Below are 20992 nucleotides of genomic sequence, written 5' to 3' on the forward strand. Positions count from 1 at the left end.
ACGCATTTGCAATTATTTCAGCACAATGTACATAAAAAATGTTAACCTTTTTTTTGTTGCCAGGCTTAACGCATTTTCTTTGCATTTCGTAATAATGCAAATGCACGCAGGACACCGAATTGCACACACGTGCAAATGTAGTTGGTCGCATCTCTGCAATTTACTCTGTTTTTCACAATGAGGCTGTTTATTTATGGGAAATGCCCGCAGGCCTGGCTGATCAGTCCTTTCCTAGCGTGCGAACATGTCGTGCTTCCTGTGCATTGCTGGAGGGAATGTTTGCATGGAAATATACTCAATTCAGCATGGCGCCAGAATCATGATGTCATTTAAACCTTTTTGTCTTTAAAAGGGACGTACCCGCTGGAAGAAGATCACATTTTCTAACCCGTCATTTCTTCGCGCCGAGGTAAAGGTAAGTTATTATCCATCGACATCTTGAGTACAATAACCTACTTTTCGACTTGGTATATCCATTATTGAACTATGGGCAGCCGATGTGTGGATGGTTAAAACAGTACATACACTGAGCGCACCTCGTTTATTGGTAAGCACTTTTAAGTAACGTTTTGTTTCTTTACAAACTTGAAATTAATCATTTAAAAAAAATCTAGGTCGATACTGTTTTAGCTAGACTTTGCAATTTGTTTTAACAGAAGCCAAAAAAAAGGAGAGATAAAACCGTTGTTAACCCAAATCATATTTTGGGTTCTCAGTTTTGAAAACCAGGTAATCCCTTCCTCGGGCAGTTACAGTATGACTGACTATAGATGCTTCCGGAAGAACAGCCGTATTACTTATTACTACCAGCTGTTATAAGCATATGCTATGCTTATCTAGCCCTCTCTCGCCCTCTCTCTGCACTCTCTTGCTCTGTCTCACTCTACCTGTCTGTCTCTTTCTATGTGGGTGCGAGTCGGTTGTCAGAGGCACACTTGCTAAAGGCGCCTCAGCTGTTGCTGACAGGCACAGATATCACGAGGTGCTTTGGGTGGATCAGCTATTTAAACTATATGTATATATATATATATTCACCATTTTACCTCCCTTGCTCATGAACATTCAAGGAGCTTTGTTCAGTGTTAACTGCATATTATAACTGGATAATTAAAGTTGTCTCCTTCAGCTGGCTGATACCTCAGTATTATACTACACCAAGTTAAGCTATTCGTTGTGCAATGCTATAACATGTATGCTTAGAATTATAAATAGGGAGTACAGGTGCGGCATGTTCCTCCCAAGAGCGGCTTCGCGATATTCCCCAGAATGAAAAGCGAATACGCAGAGCCCATACGTGTGTAATACCGAGTGCTTGCTATTCCTACCATCCTGTGTAAACCAATGCATTTTAGTCAGGTTGTGACACATCACATCACATCAAATCACTCTTGTGAACGTCAGAGGTGCAACATCTGTTTGGCCTTGTGGTGAAGTCGTTGTTGTTACAAACGTGCATGCCACGGTTCGCGGCTGGCTCCATAACTTAATTTTATCAAAAGTAATAACTTAACGTTTCATTGCCAAAACATCTTTAACTTTATTTTATTAAAAGTACTAACTTTACATTCCATTGCCTCGCTCCGAAACATTCTTGCGCCATAACATCCCAACGCCGAATTAGCTGCGCCAAAATGTCCTGCACCATTCATCCTACTCCTATTGAACAGAGATTATCCGGTACCGCCATCTAGTGGTATCGCACATATTAGCACTTGGCCTCACATAAAAAAAAAAAACTAGGCACTGTTAAAAAAATATTATGGTCTGCGGACCTGCAGCCAAAACAAACCATGGCCCTCGAAGAAAGGGGATGTTGCAAAACTACTCTGCACCTGGGTGAGCTCCACTCTAAGGGGCTCCCATTCGAGTCCGCAGGAGCTTTAAAAATATGTGAAACACTGGCGTAAATGGTGCAGTCAGGTTTAGCGCCCTTTTTATCTTCCTGGAGTTTGTCTCAATTTTTGTAAGGAGAGTAGGAGCATGGACCAGCGTGACCACATTCGCCGCGCACACGCGCTCCATATGCAAAAACGACCTGTCTGTACGTCTAAAGGTCACCAGAGGAAGCTACAGTCCTCAGCCACAACTCGGTTTATTTATTTATTTATGCAATGTTTGTCGGATACATGGACCTGGATCATTTATATATGCACTGTTCGTATCCGACAAAGATTGCATGAATAAATAACTACCCCTATTAACATTGAAACTATCACACACAATGCAGCCACCCAATTCATTTCAGAGGGGAGCTGCTGGAGCTGTGCCCGGTGTGGTTCAAGTAAAAGAAAATGTTGCTTTTGCGAACAGAAATCACCCTGCTTGAATAGTAAGCAAGGGGGATTTTCTTAAAATATAATGGGATGCAAATTGTGCATTTTAAAGAATATTTACTAAGCAACACTGGTCAAAACTATTATCAGCAGAGTGAAGTAACTCATCACCAGTGCCATGGAAGTGGTTGAAAGTGGAATTGATATATAGTTTGGAAAAGAAGCAGCATTAAAGAAATAGCGCCGATTTAAAATATTATTTTGGACATTTCCTTTGATCGAGGTCAACTGCCAGCCCCGCCCCTAAACACCATCTCCTCGGGCACCGCCCCCAAACTTCGCCTTCACCCGGCCCTTGTGGGATCCCCCACCAATTTTTTTCTATTTCCACCACCGTTCACCACAATGTACATAAAACATGTTGACCTTTTATTTTTTTTTGCCAGGTTTAACGCATTTTCTTTGCATTTCGTAATAAGGCAAATGCTCGGAGAACATAGAATTGCACACACGTGCAAATGTAGTTGGTCGCATCTCTGTAATTTACTCTGTTTTTCAAAATGAGGCTGCTTATTTATGGGAAAAGCACCACAGGCTGATCAGTCCTTTCCTAGCGTGCGAACATTTCGTGCTTCCCTGTGCATTCCTGGAGGGAATGTTTGCATGGAAGTATACTCAATTTCAGCATGGCGCCTGAATCTTTGTCATTTTAATCTCTTTTTGTCTTTAAAAGGGACGTACCCGCTGGAAGAAGATCACATTTTCTAACCAGTCATTTCTTAGCGCTGAGGTAGAGGTAAGTTATTATCCATCGACATCTTGATTACAATAAACTCCTTTTCGACTTGATATATCCATTATTGAACTATGGGGAAGCGATGCATTTTCAAAAATAATAGAAGCCAAAATAAAAAGGAGCTATAAAACCTTTGTTAAGCCGAATCATATTTTGGGTTCTCAGCTTTCAAAACCACGTAATCCCTTCGTCGGGCAGTTACAGTATGACTGACTACAGATCCTTCTGGAAGAACAGTCTTAATACTTATTACTAGCTGTTATAAGCATATCCTATGCTGGTCCAGCCCGCTCTCGCCCTCTCCCTGTTCTCTCGTTCTCTCTGTGTCTCACTCTACTTGCCTGTCTCTTTCTATGTGGGTGGGAGTCGCGTTGTCAGAGGCACACTTGCTAAAGGCACCTCAGCTGTTGCTGACAGCTGCATGTCCAGAGGGGAAAAAAAACAGATATCGTGAGAGCAGCTATTACAAATATATGTATGTATATATTTAATAGTATTAACATTGAAAATTGTCTCTTTATAGAATTTTACAATCTTCATTTCGAAATGATCAGTTCCGGTATATATTTAAGCCATTATAGGAATGTTGCACTTTAGCCTTACTGAGCAAACCACAATATCAAAACCTTGAATAACCATGTACATTATTTTCTGTTAGAAGCCTATTATTCCAAAATGGACAATCTGGTGCACTCATATTATACTCTTTTGAAATGCTTTGATGAGAAGGGGGAAGAGTATAAATGACACCAGTGAGGGTTCCAGCCTGCTTTGCATAAAATCAAAAAATCTTTTGGGAACATAAGAATGAGCACAGATTTTTATGTTTGACAAATGTGTCTGCGATAAAAGAATTGTATGCTTGAATCACCAAGTGCATAATGCACACTAGGCTTGGTGCTCACGCCATGCTTCACCCTAGCATTTACATGCTTGCACCATTGAGCTGGATAGACTGATTCAGACAGCATCAGAATACAGATGTGAGGATCGAATAGCTTTGGTGTCAGTAAATCCATGGGTGTTTGAGGGCAAAGGGATAAGGATTGCTGTGTGTGTGCTCTGTTCCAAATGCACTGACATGTTATCACCCATAGGAAATGCAAACATTCTGTGTCTAATAACTTTTGAGTCAAAGAACAGACCAGCATCACATTTTACAAAATTAATTTGGGGCCTGAGCCCCCCAAACTGAAACATTTAGTGAACATCTGTGTTACGGTTCTAAAGCTGTGTTTTTTACTTTTCCATTCATTGGTCACAAAGCACTCAAGGGAAATCCTGTGTTCGTTTGGTATAAATCTGTCTAGTAGCTGACGTAGAGTGGGGAGCTCCTGTACTCGGGGTGTATCCAGCATTGCAAGAGTGGGGGGAGGGAGAGACAAGCCACGAAAAAAGTACTGCTACGTTTCCCCCAAAATGAACCTTTGAAAATGAATGCTAAACAGACACACAATCGTTCCTACCCCCACATATGATGCCTTGACGCCGTACCCTCTCCCTGCAACATTCGGCCAAGAGTGGGACATTGAGCTATGTGCTCCTGCCCTGCATCGGGCTCTTCCCCTTACTGGCCTGCAGTGGAGTTAACGGCCTGGCGTGGGACACAGCATGCTCCTGCTGTGCCCCCCATTGTGCATGAAGGGTACAGAGCAGGAGCATACATCTACACGGCTGTCCATGTCCTGCTCCAGATCGCTGTTCTACAGGCAGCCAGGCCAAGCAGGAGAACACAGCAACACTGCTGTCCCACACAGCATGCCCAGAAAAAAGACATGCCACAGCAAGAAAGGGCTAGACTGGCTGCCCCAAATACCAGTCTAGCCAAGTAATAACACATACCATTAGGTTCCATGTTCCTTTGATGACAGTGATTACTTTGTGGTACTTTACCACAAAGTAATTACTTACCATTTTTTCATCAACATTTACCCCACAATTCCCTAAACAATTAGATGAAAATTCGAAGTAATTACTTCATGGTAAAGTATTACAAAGTAATTATTGTTAGCAAAAGGATGCACATGCAAACCTCCTAATTTGCATATGGATTGCACCAACAAAGTGACTTCACAGAAAAGGACATTGCAATGAGCAACATCAGTCTTTGATACTTGGAGGCACCATGGACGTGACTTTCGAATAATTTGCCATAAGTAAGCCAAATGGCAAATAACTTTGTGGTGCAAAATACCTAAACTGCACTATTATTATATATGGGGCTAGTCATTAGGATTTTTTTTGTTTTTATAATAGCATGATATCTATATATATATTTGTGAAAGTGTGTTTCTATGTTCGGGGTTGGCTCCAGCCCCATAATAGCTGGGCTGAAGTTTTGTCCCAAGATCGACATACCAGTCTGTGTTATACTGGCGATAGAGACATTTTACCAACCCCCACCCATTCGCCCGGTTCAGGGCGGGGTTCAGCCCTGTGCTATCAGTATAGGCAGTTTCGGGAGATTGACAATTTTAAGATTGTTGGCTCCATCCCCACAACAGTTGGTGGGCTTACATTTTGGCCCGAAGTCGGCATACCAGTCAGGGGTGTACTGGCGACAGTAAAATGTTCACCAACCCCACCCATTCACCCTGCACAGGGTGGGGTCCCTGTACTATAATTATAGGTGATTTCGGGAGATTGCCTATTTTGCAACTAGTCCAAAAATAGGAAGTTATGGCGCAAGATTGGCATACCAGTCTGGGGCGTACTGGCGATAGTGAAATTTGACCAACCCCACCCGTTCGCCCTGCACATGGGTGGAGTGGGGTCCGGCCCTGTGCTTTCAGTATAGGCGATATCGGGAGATTACTGTTTTTGTGATTTTTCAAAAATAGGAAGTCATGACACAATAAAACATACACAAGGCCATAGCATACCCTCACTTGCATACCTGGGCAACACTGGGTGGTACCGCTAGTATTAACATAAGCTATGACGTGAATCACTTACAGAGCTGCAGACAAGACAGAGTGCAATTAAATGATTTGCCCAGGATCACACACTTTGATTAAATGGTGAAACCGGGATGTGGACAATTTAAGCAATTTAAGCATCTTCACAGGTTTAGTTGATATAGATATTTATTAAGGTTTTGCTTTGCATTTTATGTGCTTAAATAATGCTTTATTTATAGCAATGCCTTGGAAGCAAACCACATTACATAATAAACTAGCCTTTCATAATAAACTAACTTTACACTATATACATTGTCATAGAAATATGTTGGGCAACAAGAGTATGGCTTTAGTTGTATTCTCCCCATCCTGCATGCAAAGTCACAATAGCATCATGCAGACTACTGTGAGCCAAATGAATCCCCCTGGGGTTTTAAAGCCATAGTCATGATGTCATAAAGCATGCAGCATTACGCCCTTCGCACTTCTGATCACCCCTGTTCAGATTTCTTGAGGGACACAAGTCCGTGCTAATAGAGATCCCCCTCCCTCCCATCAGTGCCCAGTGGCTCCCATTGAAATGCTCTGTTGACACAGAGCAACGTGTCAGTTCCATGCAATAGTTGTTTTGCTGTCCGGTGCTCAAAGGGGAAAGGTGTCCTGCTGCCATCACAATGAGGGTGCTGAGCCGGGAAACACGATGTTCCTGCTTGGCACCCTCATTATCCTGGACTGGCTCTTAAAATAGCCCCCATGGGGTCAAGCTGCCCCCCATATCACCCTGCTCGGTACGCCACTGCCCTATACACAAAAAGTTAGTTTATATCTGCCATGGTGCTTTGCTGGTGCCAAGGATTCTCATTTCTGAAAATCCATCATTATACAATTCGAGATTCAAGATCTCGATTGGTTTTTGGAAATGGTGTAAGAAAGGATGCTTTGTAAACGTTTGGGGATTGGGGACAGTGTATTTTTTTTCTTTTTCTGAGCGTTTTGCAGTGATCAGATTTGTTTCCAGTGGCAAAAAGAGTAAATATTTCAAAAATATAACATATTCAGATGTGCAATCACTGTGTTTGCTACCTATGGAAGAGTAGTAATTAAAGGTAATTTAAGAAGCAATTCATGTTTTTAACTTAACACAATTACAAGGGTTACTCCTAAATTAACTTAAAATGTGCGGGAGGGCGTGTTAGGGTGCTATTAGTGTTTGGGGGTGTTACATTTGTTTAAAATGCTTAAAGGTGCTTAATTGCATGAAAACAAATTGCTCAACAACAAAGGGAAGCTGATGCGTGTTTACTATATCCTTTGTTTTGATTGGACAAGCTTTTCAGACAATTTAAGAGTGAATATCTTGATTGACTGCTGACATCAGCAGGAACGATTTCTATATTATCGTACATTATTCACCACAGTACATTAGTAGTAACCCTACTATATCTCTCTTCCTAGTCCCAGTACTAAATTGTAATCTTACATATATACCCCCATATCCTTCTTCCTTGTCCTAGTACCCAACAGTAATCTTACCTTTACTCCCACATCCCTCTTCCTCGTTCCAATACACAATGGTAATCTTACCTTTACTCTCACAGCCTTCTTTCTTGTCACAGTCTCCCACTACCCCACCTCACTCTTCCTTGTCAAAGCACCCAACTACCACCACATTACTCTTCCTTATCACAGTATCCCATTACCACCACATTACTCTTCCTGATCACAGTACCCCATTACCACCATATCACTCTTCCTCATCACAGTACCACACTACTACTAACTCACTATTCCTCGTCACAGTCCCCCACTACCACCACGCCACTCTTCCACATCACATTACCCCACTACCACCATGTCATTCTTCCTTGTCAAAGTCCCCAACTACCACTGCACCACTCTTCCAAATTGCATTACTCCAGTACCACCATGTCATTCTTCCTTGTCAAAGTCCCCCAATACCACCATGTCACTCTTCCTCATCACATTGCCCCACTACCACCAACTCCCTCTCCCTTGTCACAGTACCCCACTACCACCAACTCACTCTTCCTCATCACAGTACCCCACTACAGCCACACTACAACCATGTTACACTTTCTCATCATAGTACCCCACTACCACCAACTCAGTCGTTCTCTTCACTGTACCCCATTACCGCCAACTAACTCTTCCTCTTCACAGTCCCCCAATACCACCACATTAATCGTCATTGTCACAGTACCCCACTACCACCAACTCCCTCTCCCTCGTCACAGTCCCCCACTACCACCACCTCACTTTTCCTCATCCCCGTTCTCCACTACCACCACATCACTCCTCCTTGTCACAGTACCCCACTACCACCAACTCACTCTCCCTCATCACAGTACCCCACTACAACCACACTACAACCATGTCACACTTCCTCATCATAGTACCCCACTACCACCAACTCAGTCGTTCTCTTCACTGTACCCCACTACCACCAACTAACTCTTCCTCTTCACAGCCCCCCACTACCACCACATTAATCGTCATTGTCACAGTACCCCACTACCACCATCTCACTCTTCCTCTTCACAGTCCCCCACTACCATCATGGCACTCTTCCTCACCATAGTACCTCACTACAACCCAACCCACTCGCCTTGTCACAGTCCTTCACTACCACCACGTCACTCTTCCTCATCACAGTACCCCACTACCTCCACCTCACACTTCCATGTCACAGTCCCCCACTACCACAACAGCACTCTTCCTGATCACAGTACCACACTACCACCACCTCACTCTTCCTCATCACAGTACCACACTACCACAAGTCACTTTTCCTCTTCAGTCTCCCACTACCGCCAAGTCACTCTTCCTTGTCAAAATTTCCTACTACCACCAACTCACTCTTCCTCGTTAGTCTCCCACTACCACTAACTCTTCATTCTTACAGTGCCCTACCACCACCACCACACTCTTCTCATCATATTCCCCCACTACCACCATGTCACTCTTCCTTCTCATAGAATGCCATTACCACCAACTCACTCTTCCTCTTCACAGTTCCCCAAAACCAGGGCTGTCACAGGTTTTGTTGAGGCCCGGGGCAAACAATGTGGTGAGGGGCCCTTGCTATTTCTTGCACTGCATCAACGGCACCACCAATAAGAGGCACAAATAACCCTCCTTTTGAATTTATATGTGGAGGGCATAGGTATGTTCAGGAGGTTTTTGGATGCCGCTTGGGCTAAAGAAAAATATTGCAGTTGATCAATTGCAATGAAAACGATTGGTAGGGTAAATCTGGAGGCTAAACACAAAACAAATCTTAGATTGCAATCTTTAGGTTACAGGCGCCTAAGAATAAAATATTTCAAACACCAATGAATTTTTACTGAGTTTGGTTTATTCTCGATAAAGATAATTCAACTTTAATGAGCATTTAGTACTTATTCGTATCTCAATGTATTCTTTTGTTGATGTGCTCTTTTTGGTTTATGTCCATAGTGTCCAGAATCCCTTAATCTTTAGTCCTATTCGATTTGTTATTGATTTTTGTTTGACATTAGATTCTCGTGCTTCTTTTTATCTTTGATGTCTGGGTACATTGTTTTCATGATGTAGGCACCCACTAAGGAAGGATTTTTGGAAATTCCATCCCAAAGAGGATGAAAAGGGGCAGGGGAATTATTATATGACAATACCTCTATCTCAAAAACCAAAGGTGTTACAGACGTGAAAATTGGTATTCAGATTCTTCTTCAAAAATAGAGAAACAAGTGTTTTACCATTTTCAGAAAATCCAGTTAAGGGAGGTGGGAAAGGGGTGGTTCATTGTTTTCGAAGGATACTCATATCTTACAAACCAAAGATGTTAGGAAAATTCACATTTTAAATCTTCATTACAAATTAAGTATCCAAACTGCTTCTTAAAATTGGTAATGGAGAGTACCCCGTATTTGAGAGCAAAACTGTCACCCCTTCAAGACTTCAGTTCCCCTTAAAGGTTTGTTTTGCCATGACCATCAACAAATGTCAGGGGCAGACTTTTAAGGTAGCAGGTATTGACCTGAGGGAAGAGTGCTTCTCACATGAACTGTTTTATGTGGCTTGTTCCAGAGTGACCTCACCTAACTCTTTGGTAATCATAGCACCTGAAGGGAGAACCACAAATGAAGTCTACAAAGAAGTACTCAAATAGTTTTTTTTGTAGGTTGCAGATGCTTCATAAGTAATTTCTTTTGTTTGTCTTTCTCATTCTTTGTAATTACAACACAAAAACATTTCTGGACGCACATCAGTGGAACCACTATCTTTGTTTTGCAGCTATTATGCCCCAACATTGCTTATTACGTTAAGACATCAACTGGTAAATTATATTTTGTACAGTTTAAACAAAAAACACATGTGTCTTTTGAAAAGAATTGTACCAAATACTCCGATCCATGCGAACGAAGCTGCGGGCAACAGCTACTACTTAACAAAACTGATGTTGTGTAGCTGAAGAACAGATACTGATAACAAATGATATGGCATCAGTTATGATCAGAAAAAAAGGAAGAATTAAAGGTGATGGGAGGTATAACAAAACAAAACCCTTGAAACTCAGTGAAAAAACTTTAGTTAAGGGACAGTTAATGTGAATAGGTTCAGTGCAACAAAACCTTTGAAATTTAGTGCATTTATTGTGCTGAAGCACTGTTAAGCTGAAACAATCTGATGCAACAAAACCCTTGAAATTCAGTGAAGAAAACATTAGTTGAAGTGACTTTAAGGTGCCGATTTAATGCCAGAAATCGCTTGAAACTTGGCAGGTGTTGGAAGCTATGCCCCCATTGTTCAGCCCCTAAGCACACTGATGACATCACAAATGACATCACTAACGACATCAAATACAACATCACTTAAAATATGTCAAATGACATCAGTGATGACAGTTAATTTACGTAACTGTCTGCCAGTTAAACCAATTTGCAGGGGGTTTACATTCATTGGTCTATTTTGGACTTGCCTTTGCAATCACTGCTCTCATTCTCTTTTGATGAGCACTGATCCTTCCTTAGTTCCTGCACCCTGTGTGTGCCTCCAGATACTCTACACTTAGCAAAGCCCTATTGTCTCCTCCCCTTTGAGCTCGCCCTCTCTCAGTGACTTGATCTCCCCATTTGTGCCTCCTGCCATTCTCTGGCAATGGCATCCTCCCTTCCTGAGAGTACTCTTCCCAGAACAATGCTCTACCCTCGTCCTTTCCCTTCCCCCTAATGCCCTCTCTCCCTCTTGTGGGCTGCTAGCCAAAACACCATGGCAGCACCATAGCAACGCACAAGCCACCACAGTAGGAACACCCTAAATAAATGCTCATCCTGCAAATACCTGTGGGGAATCATGACCCCATATCAGACAACACCTCAAGCCCAACCCCCTTGCTCTAAGCATGATACACAGCGCTCTGGTGCTGGCAGAGGCACATGGCCCACTCTGCTTTTTCTTTTTTGGTTAGCTAGCTGCCTGTTAGCTATCTTGCCTCACCCTGCCACACACCACTCCCATACCTCCACACAACTCCACATCACCACCACACAACTCTACCTCTAAACACCACCACTCTTCATCACCACTCCACACCCAAAACCACTATTCAAGTCCATATCTTGACATGACCACTCTGCATGACTCTACAACACCACTCTACACCAATGCCACACCAACAGCACACCCCTAGATCCCACTCAACTCTTCCACTCCACAACACCATGCCACACCACCACTCCACTATGCCACTCTACAGTACCCGACTACTCCACACCACTCCACACCACCATCATCACTAACACCATTGCACCCCTCAACCTCCACAACCCGAAATCTTCACAACCCAAACACCATGCACCAAAATCCCAGCACCACCACCACAACACTGCACACCACCACACCACTCCACACCTCATCACCACCCCACCCCACCACTACAAATCACTGCTTTCATGCACACCAACACCCAAATACCACATCCCCAAAACGCACCACCATACCACCACTCTAGAGCACCAATCCACACTACCCATGCACACTGTAAGCCCCTACACCCATACTCATTTACACCACTCCATACCACCACTCTACACTACCACTCTACACCAACACTACGCCACCCCAGCACTGCACACCAACACTCCACCCCGCCATTGAACACCACCACACAAATCCACTTCCATACAATACCACTCTCCACCACTCCACCCCACCATTACACATCATCAAACCCCCCCACTCTACCAGACCGCTCTGCTCCACCGCTCCACCATCACCACACTCCTGCAATTCCACAACCCCACCCATTGCACCACTCCACATAACACCACCACACTAACATATCACCACTCCACACCACCAATCCACAACACACCATACCACCACTCCACACAACATGGCACACCTGAACACCACTCCACCCATCCATTGCACTCCACACAATGACACCACCCACATCACCACTCCTCACCGAAACTCCACACCACCACTTGCCATAAAATAACCACTCCACACCACCAATCCCCTGCACACCACCAAACCACAGTTTCAATACTTTTGATGACATTATAGCATTCAAGGCTCTGAGTCACCATAGATCAGCACCCCCTATGGATTAAATTTCTCTGCACATTCTTCAGGCCCTCACCCTTCCTTGTCGGCAGTTAATTTAGCCAGAGAAGAGAACACAGTGGCAGACGCTTTGAGCAGGTACAGCACAGTCTCACGCGAGTAGGAACTAGCTCAGGAAGTCCTTCAAGAGATCTTCACCCTTTGGGGAACCCCTCAAGTGGATCTGTATGTGACCGGAAGTGCGATCTGTACTGCTCCAAGGAATTTCCCCCAAGAGGAGCTCTAGGGGACTCGTTTGTGGTGCACTGGGAATTTCCACTTCTGTAAGTGTTTCCTCCAGTACCCGACATTCCTCAAGTGATCAGATTGTGGATTGGGCCAGAAGCATGTGCTACCTTCTGGACATGTGCCTCTGCCCCCCAATGGATCTTCCACAAAGAGAGGACCTTCTCTCATGAAAGGAGGGGCAGGTTCTCCATCTAGAAGTCAAGACACTCAATCTCCACGCGTGGTTTCTGAAAGGTTGAGATACAAGTATTGGGACCTCCGGGATGACGTAATGGAGATTTTGATTTCGGCCAGCAACAAAGTCTTTATACAGTGGCTGTTGGAATAAATTCTGCAACTGGTGCAGAGAAAATAATGTAGATCCTTTTATGTGTAAAGCACCAGATGTTTTTTCCTTTCTGCTATCTTGGGCCAATCTGGGGCTCTAGATTGGTACTATTAAAGGATACTTGGTGGCGCTGTGCATCTTTAAGCGCTTGTCAGAGGAATGTTCCTACTCCAAAATTCCACTGGTGTCACAATTTCTAAAGGGGTTCACCATATGTTCCTCTATCTCCTTTCCAGGTTCCAGTTTGGGACCTTAATCTGGTTCTAAAATTCCTTATTTATTTATTTATTTAGATTTGTAAAGCGCACTGCAGCCCATGGGCATTGAGGCGCTAAGATGAGCTTAGGAGGGCTTGATTCAGGGTTACATGAATGCCGCCCATGGAGAAATTCTTAGACATGGTAAGGGTTAGTTACAACATACTCAGATATGCTTGATTCTGGGTTACATGAATAGTGCCCACAGAGGATTAGAAATGGTAGACGTTTGTACAACATACAGGTGACACCGTTGCATGGTTACAGGTGCTGTCGTAGTCAAAACAGGTTTAAGCAAATGTATCAGACAAAAAGCCTAGTTTTGATCGCCTTACGGAATGCTGCATGAGGTTCAATGCTCCTGATGTGAGGCAGTAGGGCATTCCGTTGAGAGCAGCCTGTGTAGGGAAGCTGCTTCTGCCGGCACGCCTTTTGTGGGTTTTAGGGACGATGATCAGGTTTGTGTAGGGCATTCTGACTGGCCTGGAAGAGAGAGGTTTGGTGATCCTCTGGGCGAGGTATGGGGGGGCAAGATGATGGAGGCACTTGTGGGTTAGGGGTAGGGCCTTGAAGATGATTCACTGCTTAATTGGAAGCCAGTGGACCTGCCTCCTGAGTCCTGAGATGTGGTCTCTACGTGAGAGACCTGTTGCGGCCCTAAGAGAGTTATTTTGAGCAATCTGTAGTTTAGCTATGTCTTTTCCTGATGTTCCAACAAGAAGGGCGTTGCAATAGTCCAGTCTCGAGGCAATTATTGCCCCTGCGATAGTGAGACAGTTTTGCTGAGATAGGTAAGGTCTAACTGCGTTGATGAGTTTGGAGTGGTAGGCTGAGGAAGATGCAATGGCGTTGACCTGCCTGTCCATAGTTAAGTTAGGTTCGAGGTAAACGCCCAAGGTCTTGATCGCCTGAGACACATTGCTGGGAATATTGTCGACAGAGAAGCAGTTGTACTGCTTGTCCAGCTTGCCCAAGGTGGACGGGGATCCAATCAGCAGAAGTTCAGTTTTCTCAGTATTGAGGCATAACCAGTTATCTGCCATCGAGGATTGGATTGTACAGTAGTTTGAATTGAGGGTGTTTGAGTCTGATGCGTAATCGCCCAAAAGGGGGATTAGTACCTGTGTGTCATCAGCATAGTTAGTGAATGAGATGCCCAGTGCGTCAAAGATTTTAAATAGAGGTCTGGTGAAGAGGTTGTAAAGTGTGGGGGCAATGCAGGAACCCTGGGGTACACCGGATTTAAGGATGCTAGGTGTGGCACACGAGGAATCTAAAAAGACCTTCATGGCTCGTCCCTGTAGGAAAGAGGTTATCCAGTTAAAGGCCCTAGGCGAGAAGTTGGCCACGGTGGTGAGGTGGTGACACAGCGTCTTGTGATCAACCAGGTCAAAGGCCGCTGACAGGTCGAATAGGAGCAGGAGCACACGTTTGCCAGCATCTTGGAGGTCATCCATTTGGTTCTTCAGATCAAGGAGGGACGTTTTAGTGCCATGACGTGGCCGAAAGCTTGATTGCCGAAGACTGAGGATGTGGTTGTCCTCAAGAAATTTCTGCACTTGCAGATTGGCTGCCAAGTCAAGTATTTTAAGTAAGAAGGAGACAGTGGTGATGGGCCTGTAGTTCCCTGGGACTAATGGGTCTAGGGATGTTTTTTTAAGGCGCGGACAAACCCACGCTTCTTTGAGTCCAGAGGGGACATGGCCTGACTGGAAGGAGGTATTAATAAAAGCCGTGATGAGGGGGGCAAGGGATGGAGCGCAGTCTTTGATGTCTTGTGCTGGGCAAGCATCGCCTTTGCAGTTGGACGGTTTAATAGAGTTTAGGAGTGTGATGACTTCAGGGACGGTCACGTCCTTGAATTCAAACAGTGGAGAGAGAGTGGGCGTGGTGGGTGGGAGTGAGCTACTGTGGCTATTAGCTTTGATGTTGGAGAGAACTTGCTGGTGAGCAAGGATTTTAGAGTGCAAGGTGTCGAGTTCATTCAGCATGGCTGACTGAATATTATTACACCATGCGTCATCCTTCAGAAGTGAAGGAGGCGGAGGGGCTGGGTTCTCTAACTCTCTGAAGATGGTAAATATTTCTTTAGATCCTGACTTGGCATTGGATATTCTGGTATTGAATGATGAGGCTTTCATTTTGATGATGGCCATTTTGTAGTCTTAGAGCCTTGAAGGCCATTAGTGTGTTCTCCTTGGGGATGCTTTTCCAGTTGGATAGAACAACCCTTTTTTTGGAGCGTAACTCAAGGAGCTCTTGGGTGAACCAGGCATTGGCATGCTTTTTAGCTTTTTTGAGGGTGATTGGGGCCACAGTGTCAATGGCCTGGGTGATGGTGGTTTTAAATATATTAGCAGGTATCTCAGGATCGTTGGAGAAGGGGGGCAGTAGTGCCGGCACTGAGAGATGTGGAGTGAAGTTTTGCTTCATGAGCTGCCTAGAAAGTGCAGCTGGGAGGGGGGTGATGGGCTTCGGTTGTTCTCTAGAGTTCAGGATATCAAAATTAATGCACTGGTGATCAGACCATGGGAGAGGAGGGATCTCTTTGAGAAGGAGTGGGCAGTTGTGATGGGATAACCAGTCTGGAGAGCGGCCCTTGATATGGGTTGGCTGAGAGATGGCTTGGGCGAAACCAAGTGTGGATAGAGCTTTGTGGAGGGCATAGGCGTGGGAGTCTTTAGGGTCGTTGAGACCTAAGTTGAGGTCACCAAGGAATAATATTTTAGAGGATTTTTTAAGGTTGTCAGAGAGGGAGTGGATGAGGGCTTCCTGAAAGTCTGTGGTCAGTCCAGGGGGGGGCGATACACAACATGGAGGGCAATTGTGCAGTTGTGGGAGACTTTCAATTTGAGCAGGAGGAAGTCGGAGCTCTGATCGAGGTCATATTGAATTTTCCTGATCTGGAGGGTGTCCCTGGCGATGACTCCTACACCTCCAGCTCTATGAGAGGAGCGGTCTTGTCTGTAGATGGTGTAGCCTTCCGGGATAGCAAGGGTGAGGGCCGGGCCGGAGGTGTCATTGAGCCATGTCTCGCTGATAAAAATTATGTCGAGGCTGTTGCTGCAGATGAGGTCATGTACGTCGAGGGCATGTGCAGGTAGAGATCGACAGTTGGTGAGGGCACATTTGAGGGGGGAGTCAGCCAGAGGGAACATGGTGGTGCTGGACTGGACAGGGGAGTGCAGGGTATGATCAGTGTGGACAGGCGGGGTGCTCAACATATTAGTATCAGGGCTGTCGTAGGGTATTGTACTAGCTACAACAGGGGGCAATGCATCAAATCAGTTGCGGTGACATGTGGAGGAGTAACAACATTAGCAGAGCTGTGCATGCTAACATCAGTGGCAACACGAGGTTCTATAATAGTTACACCCGGGGGGCAATGCATCAAATCAGTTATGGCGACATGTGGAGGAGTAACAACATTGGCGGAGCAGTGCATGCTAATATCAGTGGCAACACAGGGTTCCATAATAGTTACACCAGGGGGGAAATGCATCAAATCAGTTGCGGCGACATGTGGAGGAGTAATAACATTTGCGGAGCAGTGCAGATTAACACGAAAGGGAGTAGGAGGGCAGTGCAGGGTAGCATGGCAAATATTAGCGTTAGCAAGACAAGGCGTATTACCTGGTGAGGCGGTGGAAGCAGTGAGGACATATGCAGGAGGACTAGGAGTTACTTCCGTAGGCGCATATGAGACAGTAAGCAGTCCAGCAGAGGGGAGCACGCTAGTGGCAGTGTTAATGTCCGGCAGGCATTCTTTCCTAATGGGATCCAGCATTTGTGGCATGCGGCGGGCAAGGCCAGAGGCTGGTGAAGAATCTGCGATGTCAGCCGATGGTAGGTGCAAGGCGCGCGAAGGTGCCCTGTCGGGGTGTGTTGGGACATGAGGGCGACTCAGTACACGTGGAGGCAGGTGCAGGTTAGTGTTGTGGGATGAGGTGCTAACCGCACAGTGCCAGGGGATCAAGGAGGGAGACATGGATTGGTTGGCGGCTGGAGGGCGCGCTAGTCTCGAGCGGAGGCGGGCGAGCCTGCCGAGAAGACTAGGGGTGGTGGAGGCGATGGGGCAGGGCATGGCTCGTGAGCGTAGTCGCTCGTTTCTGTTCTGATGGGCTGGGTACACGGGCGAACGGGTGGTGAAGGAGAGTGGCCCTTAACTTCTTGAGTAGGGATGGTGGCAGCGGTCTGCGCTGTTGAGCAGCGGAGAGCTGCAGAGAGCGAGTTGTTTGGCCTTTTCTCTTGGCCTTCGCTCCTCTGCGGCTTCGTCTGTCGGCTCGCCTCCCCTCCATAAAAGGGAGGAGGGAGAGGGTGGAGTGGGCGCAAGGACGAATAGTTAGGGCCCAGAGGGGCTTGTTGATTTGTGGTTGCCATGGGAGCCACGACGACTGCCATCCTTGTTTTCCCTGAGCCCTCGTGGCAAACGCTGGTCGCTGAGGCAGGATGGGGATTTCTCCAACTGTTGTGTGTGTGTGCACCTTTTGAACCTTTACACTCATGTCCTTTAAGGTTGTTCCGTTGAAGCGATTCTATTGGTAGCTCTAATATCAGCCCGTACAGTGAGCGAGTTGCAGGCACTTTCGTCCAAGCCACCCTTTACTATCTTCCACAAGGATAGGGCTGTTCTATGGGTCAAACCTTCATTTTTACCCAAAATCATTTATGATTTCCACATGACAAAACATTGTTCTGCCTTGTTTCTATCCCCCACCTCATCCTGGCAAGGAGGAGGAGAGACTACATAGGTTGGACTCTTGTAGCGCTTTAAGCTTTTATATATATAGACTGTCAAAACTGCATATTGATAATCAGCGTTCATTGGATATACGGGTCATAAATTGGGCCAGGCTGTCTCTAAGCAGACCTTATCCAGATGGGTAATTCTGGCCATTTCAGAATGTTACTGGTTGGCAGGGAAGGAGCCTCCGGAAGGTTTAAAGGCCAATTCTACCAGGGGCATGGCTACCTCTACAGCCCTGCAAAGGGGTGTCCCAATACAAAACATTTGTGAAGCAGCAACGTGGTCTACTATCCACACATTCACAAAGCATTTCTTCCTGCAATCTTCCCTCATTCAGGATGGTAGCTTTGGTAAGGCAGTCCTGCACTAGGTTCATGAAAACATTTCAAATCAAATTCTACTCCCTCCTCCAAATCAAATACTGCTTTGGGAGTCTATCAAAAGATGAGGAATACGTGGGAGAACACAATCCATTCAAAGTGCTAGTAACTTACCCCTGGTAACATTCTTTCGACTGGATGTTCCTCCCACATATTCCTCATCGCCCTCCTGGCCTACCCCACAGTGGAATTCCCCATGCTATTACAGCTTCCGTTCCTTCAAGGCTGAGTACGGTCATTCCCGTGCTTTTGCAGGTATTTCTGCTGTAAAGGGGGAAAAAAAGAACTGAAGCCAATGGGCGCTCCGCATGCTATATATTCCTTCGATGACATCATACTTGAAACAGAGACCTTCGAGGGACATCGAGTCAACACCATTGATGCCCGTGTCCTCTGCCGAAAAAATGATTCCAAAGCCACTGAAGCTGGACAGCATATGTCAAAAGATGAGGAATACGTGGGAGGAACATCCAGTCGAAAGAACATTAAAAGGGGTAAGTAACTTGTTCATCTATGGCAGTGCCTTTACCTATTTTGTGTGTATTTATAGTTTATTAAAAATGTTAACACATTTTTAATCAAATACTTCACAACTCGTAGTTCATTACAAATGGCACTACATTACTTCAAGCATAACATTCTAAAACAAACATTGCAGACATTATTTCATTCAACACAATACAATATAATATCATATTGTGTATATACCTATCAGGGCCTCCCTTTCTAACCCCCAAGATTACATTTTCCACCTATCCAACAAATTACTCCCTTCCCTATTTAATTATGGTTGACTAATCCAGAAAAACGTTTTCCCCAAACTTTGTGTGTATCTCTATTAAAGTATTCACTAAAGAAATGGTCATTGAGATAAGAGTATCCGTAAAAGAGGCTCGCCCACTTGCCTTCACTGTTTAAATCCTCTAATCCCCTTATGAAATTTCCCAACCACATTTTCCTTGGCCCTAGTGTTGCGCTACACCCAATCAGCCAATGTGTTACCGTTTCTGCTTCCCCAGCTTTTTACAGAGCCAACAATTTCTTTCTTGCCAAGGCATCCCTCTTAGGGGACCCCACCTTTGTAGGGAGCCAAGTAAGTTAAGATGAAAGGGCATATAAATGTAATGATATTTCAGCCCTGGGAATCTCATCACGGAGGACTGCATCTCCTTATATGTCCTCAGGTGTGTGGTTAGCTCCCCTTGTAGTTTATACAATGACATTCTCTGTATTGCTTTCCGCAGTTTATAATTTTCATTTTGTTGAACATCTTCACTAGACCTTCCATCAATGTGAGCTTGTCTGAGTCACAGTACTCGCCAAAATTGCTCAATGCTTTATCATAATTATTGCTTAAAGATATATTCAAATCTTCAAATAGTGAAACCGGAACATGGACAGACCAGCGGAAAGGCCCTTGCAAAGCTGCAGAGCGTGATGACATTATATGCGTGTATTAGAGGACAAACGTGACGACAGTACCGAGGCGAACATGGATTCCGACGGTTTTGCTGTACGCACAGCTCCATGGAGATGTCGATTGAGTTGAATTGTTGGGACCATAGAAAGTAAAACCGAGAATGAAGTGAATGTTCATGGTCCTACACATCCTTGTCGGGACGACGCAATAATGCTGTTGAGTGACTCCTTTTCTGAACATGACCCGGTAATGGGTTTTTTGGAGAAAAGCGGTGCGTGGAGCGAGTTGTTATTGAAAGCAAGTATGCTTCCTCTGCAGCATGGGGGAGGTTGGAGTCAAGTTTTATACAAGTGCTTTCCTATTTGCTTATGGAGGCTCACAGATGTACCGATGTCATCAATGGAAGTTAAGGACAGTACTAAAGCACCACTCAAGAAATAGCTCTTTCCATTTTAAATGTATATCGTCAACTACCTTATAGCTGACACGTTGAAGGCATGGGATTCAGGTGGCAAAGTGAACCCATTTTCAGGGCTTCTACGGTATTTCAGTAGGGCCAGAGCACTGTTATGATGGGACGAACTTAATAACTGGTCCTTCGGCATTCGAAATGGGTATGGAATAGTACAGCTAAGACATTCCCATGACTGCTTAATTGGTGAATTGGCGAACATATAAAAGACCAATTCATACTTTAGTATTGTTACATTGATGCACTCCTTGATACTTATTAACCCTTACTGCTTCTCATCGTTTGGAGGTATGGATGATCTATGATGATGAGGGAAGGTATGATACCATACTGTTTGGTTTAATTAACACCTGTCATAAACACCCTCGTTGAAATAGTATGGGAGTCCCAGAAATACTACAACAGAGAATTGGCTAAACAAACTGTGGACTGGCTGCCGTATTTAGGAGTTATTCTACATTATTTACGGGAAGAGATTCAGGGAGGTGGAAGTATTTGAGGATAAGTCGTGTTGCTTTGGATAATTTGAATGGAGTTGTAGAACTAGGCTGGGGTTAG

General features: G+C 44.9%; 1 protein-coding gene across 1 annotated transcript in view; it reads left to right on the top strand.

The window, feature by feature from the left end:
- Window positions 1–284: 284 nt before the first annotated feature.
- The window catches only part of LOC138580434 (bactericidal permeability-increasing protein-like), a 708711-nt gene continuing 688003 nt past the window's right edge, over window positions 285–20992 (top strand). The window contains exons 1-2 of the mRNA XM_069650974.1: window positions 285–415; window positions 3007–3069. The gene's annotated coding sequence lies outside the window, so the exon portion shown is untranslated. The remainder of the gene's footprint in view (window positions 416–3006; window positions 3070–20992) is intronic.

Source organism: Ambystoma mexicanum, chromosome 3p (assembly GCF_040938575.1).
Source record: "Ambystoma mexicanum isolate Mex_15411 chromosome 3p, UKY_AmexF1_1, whole genome shotgun sequence".
Lineage (NCBI taxonomy): Eukaryota > Metazoa > Chordata > Amphibia > Caudata > Ambystomatidae > Ambystoma > Ambystoma mexicanum.